Source organism: Leptonychotes weddellii, chromosome 4 (assembly GCF_054177405.1).
Source record: "Leptonychotes weddellii isolate Sample4059 chromosome 4, ASM5417740v2, whole genome shotgun sequence".
NCBI classification, from domain to species: Eukaryota; Metazoa; Chordata; class Mammalia; order Carnivora; family Phocidae; genus Leptonychotes; species Leptonychotes weddellii.
The window spans coordinates 72812146-72827713 of NC_138372.1; the positions used below are offsets into that span (position 1 = coordinate 72812146).

The following is a 15568-nucleotide window of genomic DNA, read 5'->3' on the forward strand; positions in this document are numbered from 1 at the left end:
TGGTTACTTTAGCTGCACACTGGATTTTTCAGACTCAACCTATACAAATTTATCCCTTCAAACCCCAAACACCACAGTACTAAGGACATGTCACCGATAATCAGGAAATACCAAACCAAACTGTCCTTCTAAGCATACTTAAAAAAAAATGCACCATGGACTCTCATCGCAGAAACTGATGGTGCCTTGCATGGATACAAACTAGTAAGAGGAGAGGTCAGGAGTCCCTAGGCCAAAAGGGGACTGGAGCAGTGCAACCCTGACTAAATCATAAGACTTTGGGGAAGAAATCTGAGGTACTCATGCAACCTCAAACATCTCCTTACATCTATTTTAAATAATAATTACTTTGTGCTATCTTATCCACCATTACCTTTAATAAGGAGGACTGTGTTCCTTGTTGAAGTGGAGCTCACAATGTCACTGACAATGTCTTGAATAAGGTCCTGTTGGGAAGAAAGGGTATGTGGGGAGGAGGTGGTAGTGTGACAGAAACAGTGAGGAGCACACAGGAGGGAGGGAGAGAAAAAGTGGAGAAAGAGAGACAAAGATGTGAGAAGGTGAGAAGCAACTGTGGAGAGGAGAAAAAGGCAGAGAGGAAAAGAAGACAAAGATGCAGAGACAAGTACAGGCAAAGAAAATAAGATGAGAGAATTAATAAGAGAAGAGAGATAAAAAGAAGTGATAGAAAGAGATTTAGAGACTACCCACTGACAGAGAAAGGGAAGAGGGACACCTCTCACAGTTCTAAGGAAGTGAAGCCAATCAGGCCCCTATGTTGTTACATGAAAAAGATAAATATAAGAACCCCAGGCTCCCTGATTACTGGGCTCTACTATTATTTTTGCAGACTTAATTTTTAAAAACATATCCATTAAACCTTAAACATAACCATACTAAGTTCAAAAGCACTAGAAATGATGAAGACACCTAAGATCTTCAAACTCCACTGGAGGAGAATGATACACTATGGACACTCACCATGGAAACCACTGATGACTAAACTGAAGGACATTAATGGGGAAAGAGGAAAGAATTCTGAAGGCCAATAAGGGTAGGGGCAGGGCAACCCTCAGGGAGCTCACGGGAGGAAAGTCTGCCCCTCAGACCTGCTCTGGGTTAATCTCAAGACCCTTCCCACCAGATCTACCTCAACACCATCTCAAAACACAACTGTTGTGCATAGAACCTGACAGAGAGTGGGTCTTCAATGAATGTTAGACAGTTAACTTATAAGTAAGGTTATCTGAGGGAAATTTTGAGAAGTCTCTCAATCCCAATCCTTTTACATCTTTTTAAAAATACATTAATTACCTGTCATCTTTTCCACCCTTGGAAACATTTGCAAAAATGGTAGTTCATCTTAAAATTAAAAGGGTTATTTTATTAATTCTCCCAATTTGCATTTTGTTTTAAGTAATTCTATATCACACAAATAATATCTTTCTGGAAGTTCAAAATTCTTGGTTTATAATTAAATTGTAAAATGCTACCAAAAAAAAAAAAAAAGTAAACCCATCTACCTATGGTAGAAGTCCAACATCTTAAAATGTTCAATGAGTTGCAGAAAAAAAATTTATGAAAGCAACATATAATTGAAAATAAACTACTTGTGTTTTTACCAATTCACATTGTCTCTGTTATTTTTTTCCTTCTGAAACAGAAACTCACATCCTCTATAATGATGCTCTTGAATCAGCTACTCTATAAAGCCTCCAATTGCTTATTGTTAAAATCTTTTTCCTGTGTTCTCGGCAGTGTTAACTAGCCAGTATTGTTATTTTTGCTAGGTAGGTGTCTTCATATTCCTGAAGTTGTTTCTGTAGTTTAGGTAGCCTACTTTTCATAACAGAACATGGGTCTAAAAACATTTTACAATGTCTGGAGACATTTTTGGTTGTCACAACTGGGGAGGGGGTTGTACTGACATCTAGTGGGTAGAGGACAGGGATGCTGCTAAAACATCCTACGTGCACAGGAGAGCACCCCCCCTAAACCTTTATACCCCCACTCCTAACAGTTATCAGGCCTAAATAGTGTCAAGATTGAGAAATAATGTCAAGGTTGAGAAACTCTGCTCTAGGCCTAAATGCTACTTTATAAGCAATATAGAAAAATAATGCTAAATTATATCATAGGATGTACCCAGCAAAATCTAGACTGTGGGTCATTTTATAGAGCAAATAACATAATTTCTTAAATAAATTGCAAGGAAAAAGATGGGAAAAAATCTGTAGATTAAAAAAGGCTTAAATTTTTAGATACAAAAGTGCAGGAATAAATGAGACCAGACTTGCCCTTCCACTATATCCTTTTCAGAACTGGACTATAGACAGCATAGAACTATGATCCTTGAGATATGGGATCACAAACAAATGATGTAGGCCTTCAACTGCCCCAACTTTCTGCCTGGAGGCACATTCTAGACCATGGCACAGGAAGTAGAAAGACAAGCAGAGCAGATCGGGGCAGCTGGAATCTGTAGGACAGAGTACCAAAGAGGAAGGAGGTAGGCAAAGGATGAGCTCCAGAAATTTGCCCAGGCAATCCCTTAATTCTCTTGCTGAATACAAAGCCGCACATGTGTGGGTGAAATCCCACCAAGGATAGGCAAAGAATTTCCAGGAAGCTGTAACTGAACAATTTCCAGGGCTCCCACAGGTCTGGAAGACTTCTGAATTTTCATCAGCCAGAGTTGAGAGACCTGATGAACACTGAAGGAGAGGTCCCAAAATGCGATGTGTTAATAGTATAATCTAATTCAGACCTAACAAATACAGTATTCTAGATTCACCCCCCAAAAAAAGCTTTAAAACAAGCCTCATTCTGTAAATTTAAAAAATTCATATGTAAAACAAAAGTAATAATGATGTGCTGTGGCATTCACAACATATACAGAAGTAAAATATATGACAATAGCACCAAGTAAGGAGGGAAATGAAACTATACAATAAGGTTCTTACATTATATGTGAAGTAGCATAATATTATTTGAAGGTGTGTAATAATAAGAAATAATAATAAGAGAAAGCTAAAAATGTATATTAAAATCTTTATAGATACTTTTAGGAAGCCAATGGAGGACATAAATGGAATTTTAAGGAATTAATCCAAAAGAAGGCAGGACAAGAATAAAAAGACAGAGGAAAAAACCAAACAGATGAGACAAATTAAAAACAAACAGCAAGATGATAGACCTAAGCCCAATGATAGCAATAATTACATTAAATATAAATACTCTAAACACCCTTATAAAAAGGCAGAGATTATCAGACTGAATAGAAAAATAAAACTCAACCACATACTGCCTATAAGAAACAGACTTGAAATATAAAGACCGAGATAGATTGAAAGCAAAACAACAAAAAAAGATGCATCATGCAAATCAAAAGAAAGCAGAAGTAACTCTAGTATATTAGACAAGGAGTTTTACCAGGCTAGGATATCATAATGATAAATGAATCAATTAGTCATAAAGACATAATCCTACAAATGTTTGCACCTAAAAAGAGCTCCAGAATATATGAGGCAAAAACTGACAGAAATGTGAGGAAAAATAGACAATCCCAATGATAGTTAAGATTTCAACAATCCTCTTTCATTAACTGATAGAACAAATAACAGAAAATCTGTAAGGATATAAAAAAGTTGAACAGTACTATCAACCAACTTGACCTGATAGTCATTTATAGATAACTCCACCCAACAACAGCAGGGTACACATTCTATTCAAATGCTTATAAAATATTCACTAAGTCAGACCATATATGGGACCATACGAAAATAAATTTAAGGGATTTGAAATCATATAGGGTATGTTCTCTGACCCAACCAAAATTAAATTTGGAATTAATAACAGAAAAATAACTGAAAAATCCTCAAATATTTGGAGATTATAAAATATACTTTTAAATAATAATATTTTGAACTGAATGAAAATGAAAACACAGATTTTCAAAATGTGTAAGTTACACAGTAAAAGCAGTGGTTAGGTAAATATGCAGTTTTAGATGTTTTTAAAAATAAAGTTCTAAAATCAATGATCTAAGCTTCCACTTTAAGAAGCTAGAAAATGAAAAGCAAATTAAACAGGGTAAGTAAGAGAAAGGAAATAACGGTAAGAGTAGAAACAGATACAGAAAACAGACAACAGAGAAAAATGAATGTAACTAATAGCCAGTTTTTTGGAAAGAGCAATTAAATAGATAAATATTTAGCCAGACTGATTAAAAAGGGAGAAAATGCAAATTACTAAAATCATGAACGAAAAAAGAAATATCAGTAAAGACCCTACAGATATTAAAAGGGTAACAGAAATGTTACCAAAACTTTGCCAGTTCAACAGCTCGGATGAAATGGGAAAAATTCCTAGAAAGATACAAATGACCAAACCTAACACAAGAAATAGAAAACCTAAATAGCCTTACATGTATTAGAGAAATTGAATTTATAATTTAAAATATCTACAAAGAAAACTGCAGACCCAGATGGGCTTAATGATGAACTCTATTGAACCAGATAAAATAATCCTACAAAAACTCTCAGAAAATAGAGGAGGCAGGAACACTTCCCAACTCATTCTATGAAATCAACATCACCCTGATAACAAAATCAGACAAAGATATTAAAAGAAAACTTTAGGCAAAATTTCTTAACACAGTATTAGTAAGTCAAATCCAATAATATATAAAAAAGGATAATACATTATGACCAAGAAGGGTTTGTCCCAGGAACGCAAGCTTACTTTAATATTCAATAGAGAAAAACCATCTGACAGAATTCCACATCAATTCATGATTAAAGCAGTCAGCACAGAAAATAATTTCAACCTGATAAAAGGCATCTACAAAAAATCTACAGCTAGCATCATGATGAAGGACCATGTTTTCCTCTTAAGATAGGGATTCATATTGTTACTGAAGGTCTCTGCCAGTACAATAGAACAAGACAAAAAATAAAACGCATTTAGATTGAAAAGGAAAAAGTAAAACACTTTATTCCAAGTTGACATGTTTGTATACCTAGAAAATCCTAAGGAACCTATAAATAAGCTACTACAACTAATAAATGAATATTATAAGGTCACAGAATATAAAGTCAGTATACTTCAATTTTATTTCTATATACCAGCAACAAACAATTGGACAATAAAATTTTAGAAACTAATACCATTTACAATAACATCAAAAAACAAGATTTTTTAGGAATAAATTTAATAAAACACATACAAGATCTTAAATTTTAAACTACAAAACACTAATGCAAGAAATTAAAGAAGTGAATAAATCAACAAGTATACCATGTTCATGGACTGGAAGACTCAATACTGTTAGAACTTTTATTTCTCTCAAATTGATCAACAGTTTGAAGTAATCCTAAACAATATTCCTCCTAGCTTTTTTGTAGAAATTGACAGGCTGAGTGTAAAATATATATGATTATAGGAAAGAACTGGAACAGTCAAAACAATTTTGAAAAAGAACAGTTTGAGGACTTACACTGCCTGATTTCAAAACTCAACTACAGAGCTACAGTAATCAAAATAGCATGACATTGATTTAGAGACATGCATCAACATAATAGAACAGAGTCCAGAAACAGAACCACATATATACAGTCAACTGATTTTCAAGAGGTGTCAAAGTAATTCAATGGGGGAAAAGAGTCTCTTCAGTAAATGATGGGGAAATAAGTTGATATCCATATGAAAAACAAATGATCCTGGACTCTTACTTCACAGCATACCTTAAATTAAACTCAACATGTATCATAGACCTAAACATATAATCTAAATCTATCAGCCTTTTAAATTCAGGATTCAGAGGGGGCAGCTGCCTGTTTTTATAAATAAAAGTTTGGGGGGAAACACAGCCATTCCTAAATGTTTATGTATTGTCAATAATTGCTTTTGAACTACAACAGCAGAGTTGAATAGTTGAGGTGCTATAGTCTACAAGCCTAAAATATTTATAATCTAGTCCTTTAAGAAAAAGTTCGAGAATCCCTCACTTTCAAGAAAACATGGGAGAAAATCTAGGGAACAATTTCTCAAACAGACACAAGAAGCAAGAACCACAAAAGAAAACATTGGTAAACTGGACATCATCAATATTTAGAATCTCTGCTCTTTGAAAAACAACTTAAGAAATGAAAGACAAGCCACAAATTGGGAGAAAATATCTGACAAAGGAATTGTATCCAAATTATATCAAGAACTGTTACAACTCAATAAGAAACAAACAACCCAATAAATTAATGAGTAAAATATTTGAACAGAAACTTTGCAAAAGAAGATACACAAATGGGCAATAAGCACATGAAATAGTGTTCAACATCATCAGTATCAGGGAAATGCAAATTTAAACCACAATGAGATACCACTAAATATCTATGAGAATTCCTAATTTTAGCTTGAATTAAATATCAAATTTTGGGTAGGATGTAGAGCAACTAAAACTCTCACACATTGCTGCTACATGAAGTACCCCTTTGGAAAAGAGGCTGGCAGTTTCTTAATACAATTAAACATACATTTACCATACAACCCAGCAGAAATGAAAACATATGTTCATCCAAAAACTTGTACATAAATGTACACAGCAACTTTTTGTCATGATAGTCAAAAACTGGAGAAAAACCAAAGGTCCATCAACAGATGAATGCATAAACAAATTGTGACATAGCCTTAAAATGGAATACTATTTAACAATAGATATCCACGAGATAGCAAAAACCATGGGTGAATCTCAAAAGCATTATGTTAAACGAAAGAAGCCAGGCACAAATGAATACATACTGTATAATTTCATTTACATTAATTCTAGAAGATGATGAACCTAATCTTTAGTAACAAAAAGCATGAATCGTTGCCTGGGGACAGGGGTTGTGGTATGATGGTGGGGGAGTTCCAAATGAGCACGAGGGAACTTTTTGGAGTGATGGCAATGTTCTAAGATCTTGATTTACAGAGGTGATTACATGGGTGTACACGTTTGTCAAAACTCACTCAAAGTGTATAAAAATCTGATAGCATGCTGGTGCTCAATGAATATTAGATAAATAAATTATAAAATTACAGAATGTTACATTTGAATAGTCCTTCAAACTCAACTGACTCCTTTCCTTAATACTTTTCAAACTATTTTCCATCTTCTTTCTTGGGAAGGAAGACTATGGTATTTGAAAACTTTCCCAATGACAAATATTGAAACATTTTCTAAGAAAAAGAAAAATTCTTATCTAAGGAGGCAGTATAAGCAAAAGGCTATTTTGCTTATCAGAGTAATAATAAAGATAAAGAAGGAAGGGTAAACACTCCACAAAAATCCTCATGTACCAAAACGTGTTCCTGACTTTCCTTTTAAACCTCCTTGTTTCTTTACACATCCATGTGTCCTTATGTACTGTGGCTCATCATCATCTGGAGCTGAGGTAGGAAACGAAAAACAAACAAAATAGCCTTCAAAGCAGAATCACGGAAGCTGATCAACATCCTGGTATGCATTACAGATAACCAGCAATTCTGTCCAGAAGGTCCTTTCTGCCTTCTGTGCTTACAGAAATTATTCTCTTAATTTCAATCTCACACAAAACATCATTTCTTCCAAGAAGTCTTTTCATTTCATTCCCTCCACTGAAAATAAATCATCCCTCTACTTTCCTATAGGACATTCAATATGCTTTCCTGGGTAACCCAATATATTATGCCTTGGGCCCTATCAATTTGTAACTACCTATGAAAGTTTCCACAGGACCCTGTCTAACATACAGTGGGATGAAACTAAAGTATCAGGGTGACTGCTGAATGAATCACCAATGGCACAGGAATGCAAATCCTTCCGGGGGCCTTCTGGGTGTGAGCTTTGTTCAACATAGTGCTGACTCCTGGGACCAACAGCAGTGGTTGTAGAAGCCCACATTCCTAGGTCAAGGGCTTCTACAGCTGGGAAGTGAAGGCACCGATAATTTAGGTGGATGTTCTATTTTAGGCAGATGGGCAGAGTAGGAACGACCAGCCACCACTGATTTGCTGAACAGTGCTTTCTTCATCTCAGCCAAAGTTCTATTTCTTACCAATTTGGGGACTGAAACATTTTCTACCCAGGCCTACCTTACTTTCCTTCAAGTTCACTCTCAAACCCTTCTCAGAATCAGGAGACCAGAGCTATTTGTACCATAAAGCTAATGAATTTTAAGTGTCAGGGCTCCTCACTTGCTCTGTTCCTACAATCAGGAAGCATTTCTAATTATGCATTTCTGGCAAACTGCCTAAAGAAATCTCTGAAGAAAGGAATCTAAATCTCTAAGATTCTCATAATTTGTTCTGACTTCTTTACTCATGAATTCTTTTTTCTGAAGAGAAAACCCCTTTCCCAAACGGAACGAAGATGCAAAGCTAATTCCCACTAAAAGAGGAAAGGAAAAGAGAAATGAGGAACAAAAAGCTTGATGGCAATTTTGGCTCCACCAGTGTCTTGGAACTTTCACCAAACACTTAATACTCCCCAAATATCCAATATTAGAAGACTGAGGACATCAAAAAAATCCCCAAACCCCAATGTACAGAGAGGTAGTGGTAAAAACAAAAACCAAAAACAAATAAACAAAAAACACCTCACCCTTGTCTGCAAAGAGTGGTGGTGGTGAAAAAGCGAGATAGACCCTGGACATTTCAGATGGGCTCAAAGACAAGGAGAGCCCCTGGCTACTCTTCTGGCCAAAGGAAGACCGCCCTCAGCACCAAGTTTCCATGATAGGGTCCTGGGACATCCAGGGAACAAACAAACTCACAGGGATACGTTGTCTTCCTAGTAGCTCCAAGCCCCCGCCTGTCAATTCCATTTTGCAAAGCACAGGACTTGTCCTAGAGCCAAGGCTTGGGAAAAGGTGGACGGAGGGGGTGGAGGTGAAGGGCCAGTTACTTGGGAAAAAGAGGAGTAGGGAGAGGGGAGTCATGTGGAGAGAGTGACAGAGAAGCTTGAGTGGGGGCACTCAGAAAGGGAGAGTGTTTTTCTACCTTCAGTTCTTCCCCCACCTCTCCAAATAATAAACAGCCTGGGCCTAGATGACGTGAAGTGTGATAAGAAAAGGTAGATATGGAACACGAGATGTCTGTTATTTTATCTCATCCTTGCCAGTTGTCAGACTGAAATTTCAGAAAACACCACCAAACTTCCAAAAAGATCCCAAGCGAGGAAGACGAACATTAAGTCCCCGTGAAGGAAACCAATAGGGTATGGGGGTAAAGGAAACCCCGAACTGTGCACAGAGGCGATGAGGGCGTGTAGCCAGAAAAGGGAGAGGGACTGCAGGACGCTCGGGGGGAGAACCTGGAATGGGATGAAAGTCCGCCGGGCGAGCCTTTCCCCCGCGGCCGCGCGGCGTCGCCTAATTCAGGACACCCAACCGGGGTCCAAAGTGTCCGCGCAGCGAATGCTCGCGCCCTTCCCGGTTCCTCCGCTCCTACCGCACCCGGGGCGCCGTTCGCCCCGTCGGACCCCTCCCAGAGGACCAGCAGCACAGAGGACACGAGCCCGACCCTCAGCCGCCTCGGCTCGGGGCCGCCGCATGGGCCACCCACACCCTGGACCGCAACTGGACCGCCGCATCGCCGACGACCCCAGCCCCGAGCCCCAGCTGCCGCGGCCGGAACGAGCGCCGCCGCCCCACACTCACCGCGGCGCTCCATCCCGCGTCTCGGACGCGGACGCCCGCCCAACACTCACGGCCGCCGCCGCCTCCGCCGAGGGCTGGAGCTCGCCGCCCCCATCCCCCACGGCCCGCGGACGCCGGGCCAAGCCGCCGCCGCCGCCGCCGCCGCCGCCGCCACCCCAGCAGCTACGGCCACCACCACGCCGCCCCGCTCGCTCCGCCCCCCAGGCCTCGCACCGCCCGCCCGGCCGCGGCCCGCCCCCTGAGGCCCAGCCCATTGGCCCGCGCGCCCGAGGGGGCGGGGCTCCGGCGCCCTGCAGCAGGTGGGGGCGGCTGCCGGCTCCAGCACGCGGAGCGCGGGTTGTCCTCGGTGCCCCAGCGGGCAGGCTGTCCCCAACATTGCAGGACGTGTTAGCCACCGTGTGCGGCTTGCGGCGCGACAGGCGGAGCGAACCTTAGGCACAAGTCACCTTTTGTATCGTCCAGCAGGTAGCAGATCCTCTGTTCTTGTTTAAATGGACATTTCTTTGGTGGGCACTGAATTTCTCCCTATGGGCAAACTGATCTTCAACTTGCTTTGTCTGCCTTCTTCCCACACCTTCCTTGTCCCTTTCAGAACAAAAATACATGTTGTGCTCAACTTTAAAACTGACCCTCTTTCTTCTATCTTCGACTGATTGTCATTTTCAGAAAACTAAACTACTCATAACATTAAATTTTATATATAGTACCTGGCTCAGTAAATACTAGTTGAATGCATGTCCCCCGACTATGCTTCTTGCTTCTTACCATTAAATGCTCCTTGAGTAATGGGACTCATCAACGCTGTTGGGGAAACGAACAACCAAAAATAAAGCCTTTATCTAGATGTTGGATCACACATCATATATGAAAAAAGTACAGCATTTCTATTGAATAGTTAGAGTATAAATTAATAACACTTAACAACTCTACCAGGAATACTCTTTCTGTCGTCTAGGCTGAGACAAAGCAGGCACTTCATGAATAGTTTCTGAATAAATGAGCAAAATTATAGGAAGGGAATTTGAAAAAAAAAAAAATCCCTCAATCTCATCCTTCCTTTAAATCTTTCTCAAATATATTAAACACCTGTCACAGTCTCCACTTTTCGTCATTAGTCGGGAGAAATAGGATACTTGAAAGCATTCTCAGAGAAAGATGGTAATTCATTTTTTGCAATAAAATAAATACAATTATTAACTGAGAAAGAGTGAACATCAGAAATCTGTCATCTGGGACAGATCTCTCATGTGTGTAGTAAAGAAAAGAAGGAAGAAAGGGCAATACCTCCACCAAATCCTATAATAGTGTCCCAGCACATGACCTTATAAACTGACTTGTTCTTACCTATAAGCGTTTCTTGGTTAAAATGGCTCAGAATCACAGTTTTGGAGCACAAGGAATCACAGACAAAAATTCAGAGACATATTTGGATTAATATGGATTAATAATGAAACTTTCTGACAGATGGTATAATACTGCTATTTTGTAATTATAGTATTTATTAATAACACATAACCACTCTGCCTATTGAAATGTTCTTCATTCCTTCCATGATAAAGAGAATACCACCTCTTCTCTGAAGCTTTCCCGTTCTCCTCACTGAAAATCATTCCATTTGACATTATATGGTATATAGAATCCTATTTTTGTGCCACTTGTGATTCTCATGAAGTATTTTATTTGGTTGTATTTATTTATACTAATTACACTATACAGGTCTACAGTATTATGTTACTTTGGCCTATGTTCAATACAGAAGGGGCTGCTACTAAGTATTTTCTGGAGGAATGTTGAGGGAATGACCAGTGAGCCCAGGAATAAAAATCTTTCCAGGATGCCTCTTTCTTTCTTTCTAATTTCTTTCTTCCTTTCTTTCTTTCTTTCTTTCTTTCAATTTCTTTCTTTCTTTCTTTCAATTTCTTTCTTTCTTTCAATTTCTTTCTTTCTTTCACTTTCTTTCTTTCTTTCTTTCTTTCTTTCTTTCTTTCTTTCTTTCTTTCTTTCTTTCTTTCTTTTTTCATAAGCTCTACTCAACCTCTTGGAACTAGTGAAACCAAGTGCAATGGCCATGAAAAGTAAAACCTGCCCCGGGTACCCTGTGCCTTGAGTTGAAGGGCCTGATGATAATAGGCAGATGCTCCATGCGGCAGGTGGAGATGGAAGTCCAGCCCCACAGGATAGTACAGTAGACAGGTGCTCTACCTCTCCATCATGCTTCAGTGACAGTCTGTTTAGTAGAGTACAACATGGTCCACCAGACCTATCATATGTTTAATTATTCCACAAATACTTATTGAGTACCTCCAATATGCCAGGCATTGTTCTAAGCACAGGGGTTACATTAATGAACTTTAAATCCACTTCCAGACTCTCCTCAACAATGATTACATCCCTGGGAGAAGAGAAGAAATCATAGAAGCAGGTAGGGAAGGCCCAAAGGCAGGCAACTTCCCTGTCTTTGCTGTTGTCCTTAACCTGCACTGCAGGAGCATTTAGAAAGAACCACAGAGAGCCCGACAGGCCACAATGAGTACAAAGGCTCCAGATTCCAAAGTGAAAAAAACTCACCAAGCAGGTTATTAATCTTGATTCTATGATGGTTGTAATTGAGAAACAAGGAATCAATTCAGACCACATGCTGGAAATGAATATGAAAGAGATTGCAAACATCCAAGAATTCTGTGTTGCCATCAGGAGAGGAAACTAAGATTGACTGAAAAAAAATAAAGAAAAACTCAAGTGAGTATATGCATATATCATATTCATTTTATGCCTAAATTAACATATAAATCTCAAACCCCAGTTCTTTTCCTTGTTATTGTCAGTGCTCTGTAAGACATTTGATGACATGAACCTCTGAGCTTGAGTCATCACATACCAGGACCTTACCTAATGTCCTAAGAACACGTGTAAGGAAACTCTCCCAATAATTAATGGTTGGCACAAAATAATACTATTGGCTTAAAAAATTGAATTATTGATGTTGTTGTGAATAAAGAGGTGATGATGATAGTAATAAAAACTAGCCCTCCATGGTCTACTCTGTGGTGGGTACTGTCTTAATTATTCTTTATATTTAGTAAGTCATTTAGTTCTCACAAGCCTATGAGGTACTATTATTATCCCCAGTTTACAAATGAAAAACTGAGGCACAAAACAAAAGAAGTTCAATGAAGAGTTTCTGCTGGACTTGGGCTGCCTGGGTGGCTCAGTTGGTTAAGTGTCCGACTTGATTTCAGCTCAGGTCATGATCTTGGGGTCCTGGGATCGAGCCCCGCCCCGAGCCCCATGTCAGGCTATGCGTTCAGCGGTAAGTCCGCTTGAGATTCTCTCCCTCTGGCGCCCCTGCCCTGCTTGTGCGTGCACTCTCTCTTTTTCTCAAATACATACATACATACATACATACATAAAGTCTTTCTTAAAAAAAAGTTTCTGCTGGACTTAAAGTAGATGTTAAGATAAAGATAAGTTTGATCATTCTTTCCTTGGAAAAAATAATGGGGAATCATTCCTCTCATTCTTACTCTACCACTCTGGCCTTCTTGCTGTTTCCCAGATACCCCAAGGTCTCTATTGCATAGAGCTTTTGCCTCTACTGTTCCCTCTACCTGGACTGTCTCTACATGACTTCCTCTTTGTTCCTTCCCAGTTTCCTGTTATTCTGTATCATTGACGTATTCCCTGGCCAGTCCATAGAAAACAGCATTTCCCCTCTTTGATGCTCCCCCATCTTTCTTACTGTGTTTTAAATGTTACTATGGCACTTAGCCCTCTACTGATTTGGGATAGTTATTAGTTTATTTACATGTATTTTTATTTTCCCTCACTAGTGTCAGAAGTTAAGCTCCCTGGTGGAAGGGACTCTGCCTGTTTTGTTCACCATTGTATCCCCAGATGGTGGAAAAGTACTTGAAATTAATCAACAAATGAAAAAGTTTAAAGAAAATAACATATGCCTAAATATTAGATTTCTCTTCTGAAAAGATTAGTTTGTTAACATTTTGAAAATTTTAATCAGATAAGAGAACCGTATTGCTTTGTTTGACAAAGATTTTATATTAGCTGCTTAGAACCAGCATATTAACACATGACAAATTTAATTACTTCACCCAATCTCTATCTGAAAGAGCCATAAATAACTCTAGAATCTAAAATTATTTCCTTCCTTCTTTAAAGTGGAGGGGCAAACATTTTCTGCTATTGTTTTTCTTTCATTTATTCTGCCAAATGCTGACTTAAGAAAGCAAATACAGCTACCCCTCACCTGTGAATTCTACTGCATGGTCAACACGATGCTTTGGAGTATATCCTGTCATTTGATCTCACCAAAACCTTATGAGATAGGAAGATGAGATCTGTTTTTCCCAAGAGCGTATGATAAATTTTCAGAGTCAGAAGGATATTAGAGCTCATCTACTCCATTCTCCTTTATTTTATAAGGAAAGCCTAGCCCAGCTTTCTCAGAGATCATACAGTTAGTCCTTGGCCTAATTCAGCTGGAACTAAGACCAGAGCTCTTTCTATACTAACTGATAGATCAAGCTCTTAGAAAGTCTGTAAGTCTATGAAATGAGATTAGAGCAGCTACCCAAATCATTTTTAGTTTCATGTGTAAATATTTAAGCTATATTAACATGTTTAAATAGGAAATTTGTTCTACAGATTTACTCCTATTATTTTGGAGGTCTGACCTGTTAAGTTACTAAAATTAATGGCCCTAAAAAAATGAATGGCTTAGCATGTACCCAGTGAGGAGTTTGGTTTGCTCTTGAAGTAGAAAGTTGTCCTGAGACATTCTGGAACACACACACAGATTACTGTCTTTCTCCTAGGGAGAAGGCTGGTTGGTTTTAGGAAGGAGTAAAGCCCAATGGAAACATTGCTAATCTCTTTCTTTATCTACTTACTGAACAAATATTGCTGAACTCTGAGAAACAATGCTACCACTAGGGACTTTAATGAGTGTTTATCTTTCTAACTGCATATTTATATAGGGGAGGCTGCCTGTGGCATGCTTGCCAGAGGATTGGGAAGTGGCTGCTTGTAAAAGCTGAAAAAACTTAGTTTTACAAACCTGTTTCAGCAAAGTCTCCTTTCAAGTTTATTCAAGAGGAGGTTGCATTCTATAGCATCAGAAGAACTATTATTATCTCGTCATTTAGGTACCTGGACTTAAACTATTTTATTCTGGGATGCCTGGGAGGTTCAGTCGGCTAAGTGTCTGCCTTCGGCTCAAGTCATGATCCCAGGGTCCTGGGATTGAGTCCTGCATCGGCTCCTTGCTCATTGGGAGCCTGCTTCTCCCTCTGCCTGCCTCTCACCCTGCTTGTGCTCTCTCTCTCTCTCTCTCTGATAAATAAATAAATAAAATCTTAAAAAAAATAAACTATTTTATTTTGAAACTATCTCAATAGCTGGGGCTTAAATTAGAAGGAAGAAAATATAGGGAAAAACTAGTCCTATGAGTTAATAATCCTATTAACTCTTACTGGTGTCTGGAAATGTCTATAAATGCTTCTGTTTCGAAGACCTTAGAAAATATTAATTGATTATCACTGATGGACTGATATCCTTTGCCAGTGATAGATTTGACATTGTTATTATGCTTGATGACATATTCAATTTAGGATGCTCATCAGTGTAATTAAATTTTGTCTGAGAGCTACATGGTCCTAGAGTATATGAGGTCACAAACATAATCATATATGTTACTAGCCAGAAAGCTGATGAAATCCCTGTTATGTAACATCACCGAAACCATCAGCCTAGTATATTCAGGGTGGAGAACAAATGGAGTGGCAAACAAGGCATCAAGACTGTAAGTTGCCTTGCTTAGGAGTTAGCCTGAGTCGCGCTACAAGGTGAAACACACATCTCTCGTGTGAATAGATGAA

General features: G+C 38.7%; 2 long non-coding RNA genes across 3 annotated transcripts in view; one reads left to right on the forward strand and one right to left on the reverse strand.

Annotated features, from left to right (window-relative positions):
- Positions 1 to 1091: 1091 nt before the first annotated feature.
- LOC145721323 (uncharacterized) lies at positions 1092 to 9884 on the reverse strand. The gene is made up of 2 exons (XR_014145001.1): positions 9675 to 9884; positions 1092 to 7425 (listed from the first exon to the last, which is right to left on the reverse strand). It is a non-coding gene; the product is annotated as an uncharacterized LOC145721323 (long non-coding RNA).
- Positions 9885 to 9953: 69 nt separating this feature from the next.
- The window catches only part of LOC115942749 (uncharacterized), a 6855-nt gene continuing 1240 nt past the window's right edge, over positions 9954 to 15568 (forward strand). The window contains exons 1-2 of one of the 2 annotated variants that reach the window (XR_014144996.1): positions 9954 to 10139; positions 12042 to 12413. This is a non-coding gene — a long non-coding RNA (uncharacterized LOC115942749). The remainder of the gene's footprint in view (positions 10140 to 12041; positions 12414 to 15568) is intronic. The other variant, XR_014144997.1, reaches the window with a different exon arrangement.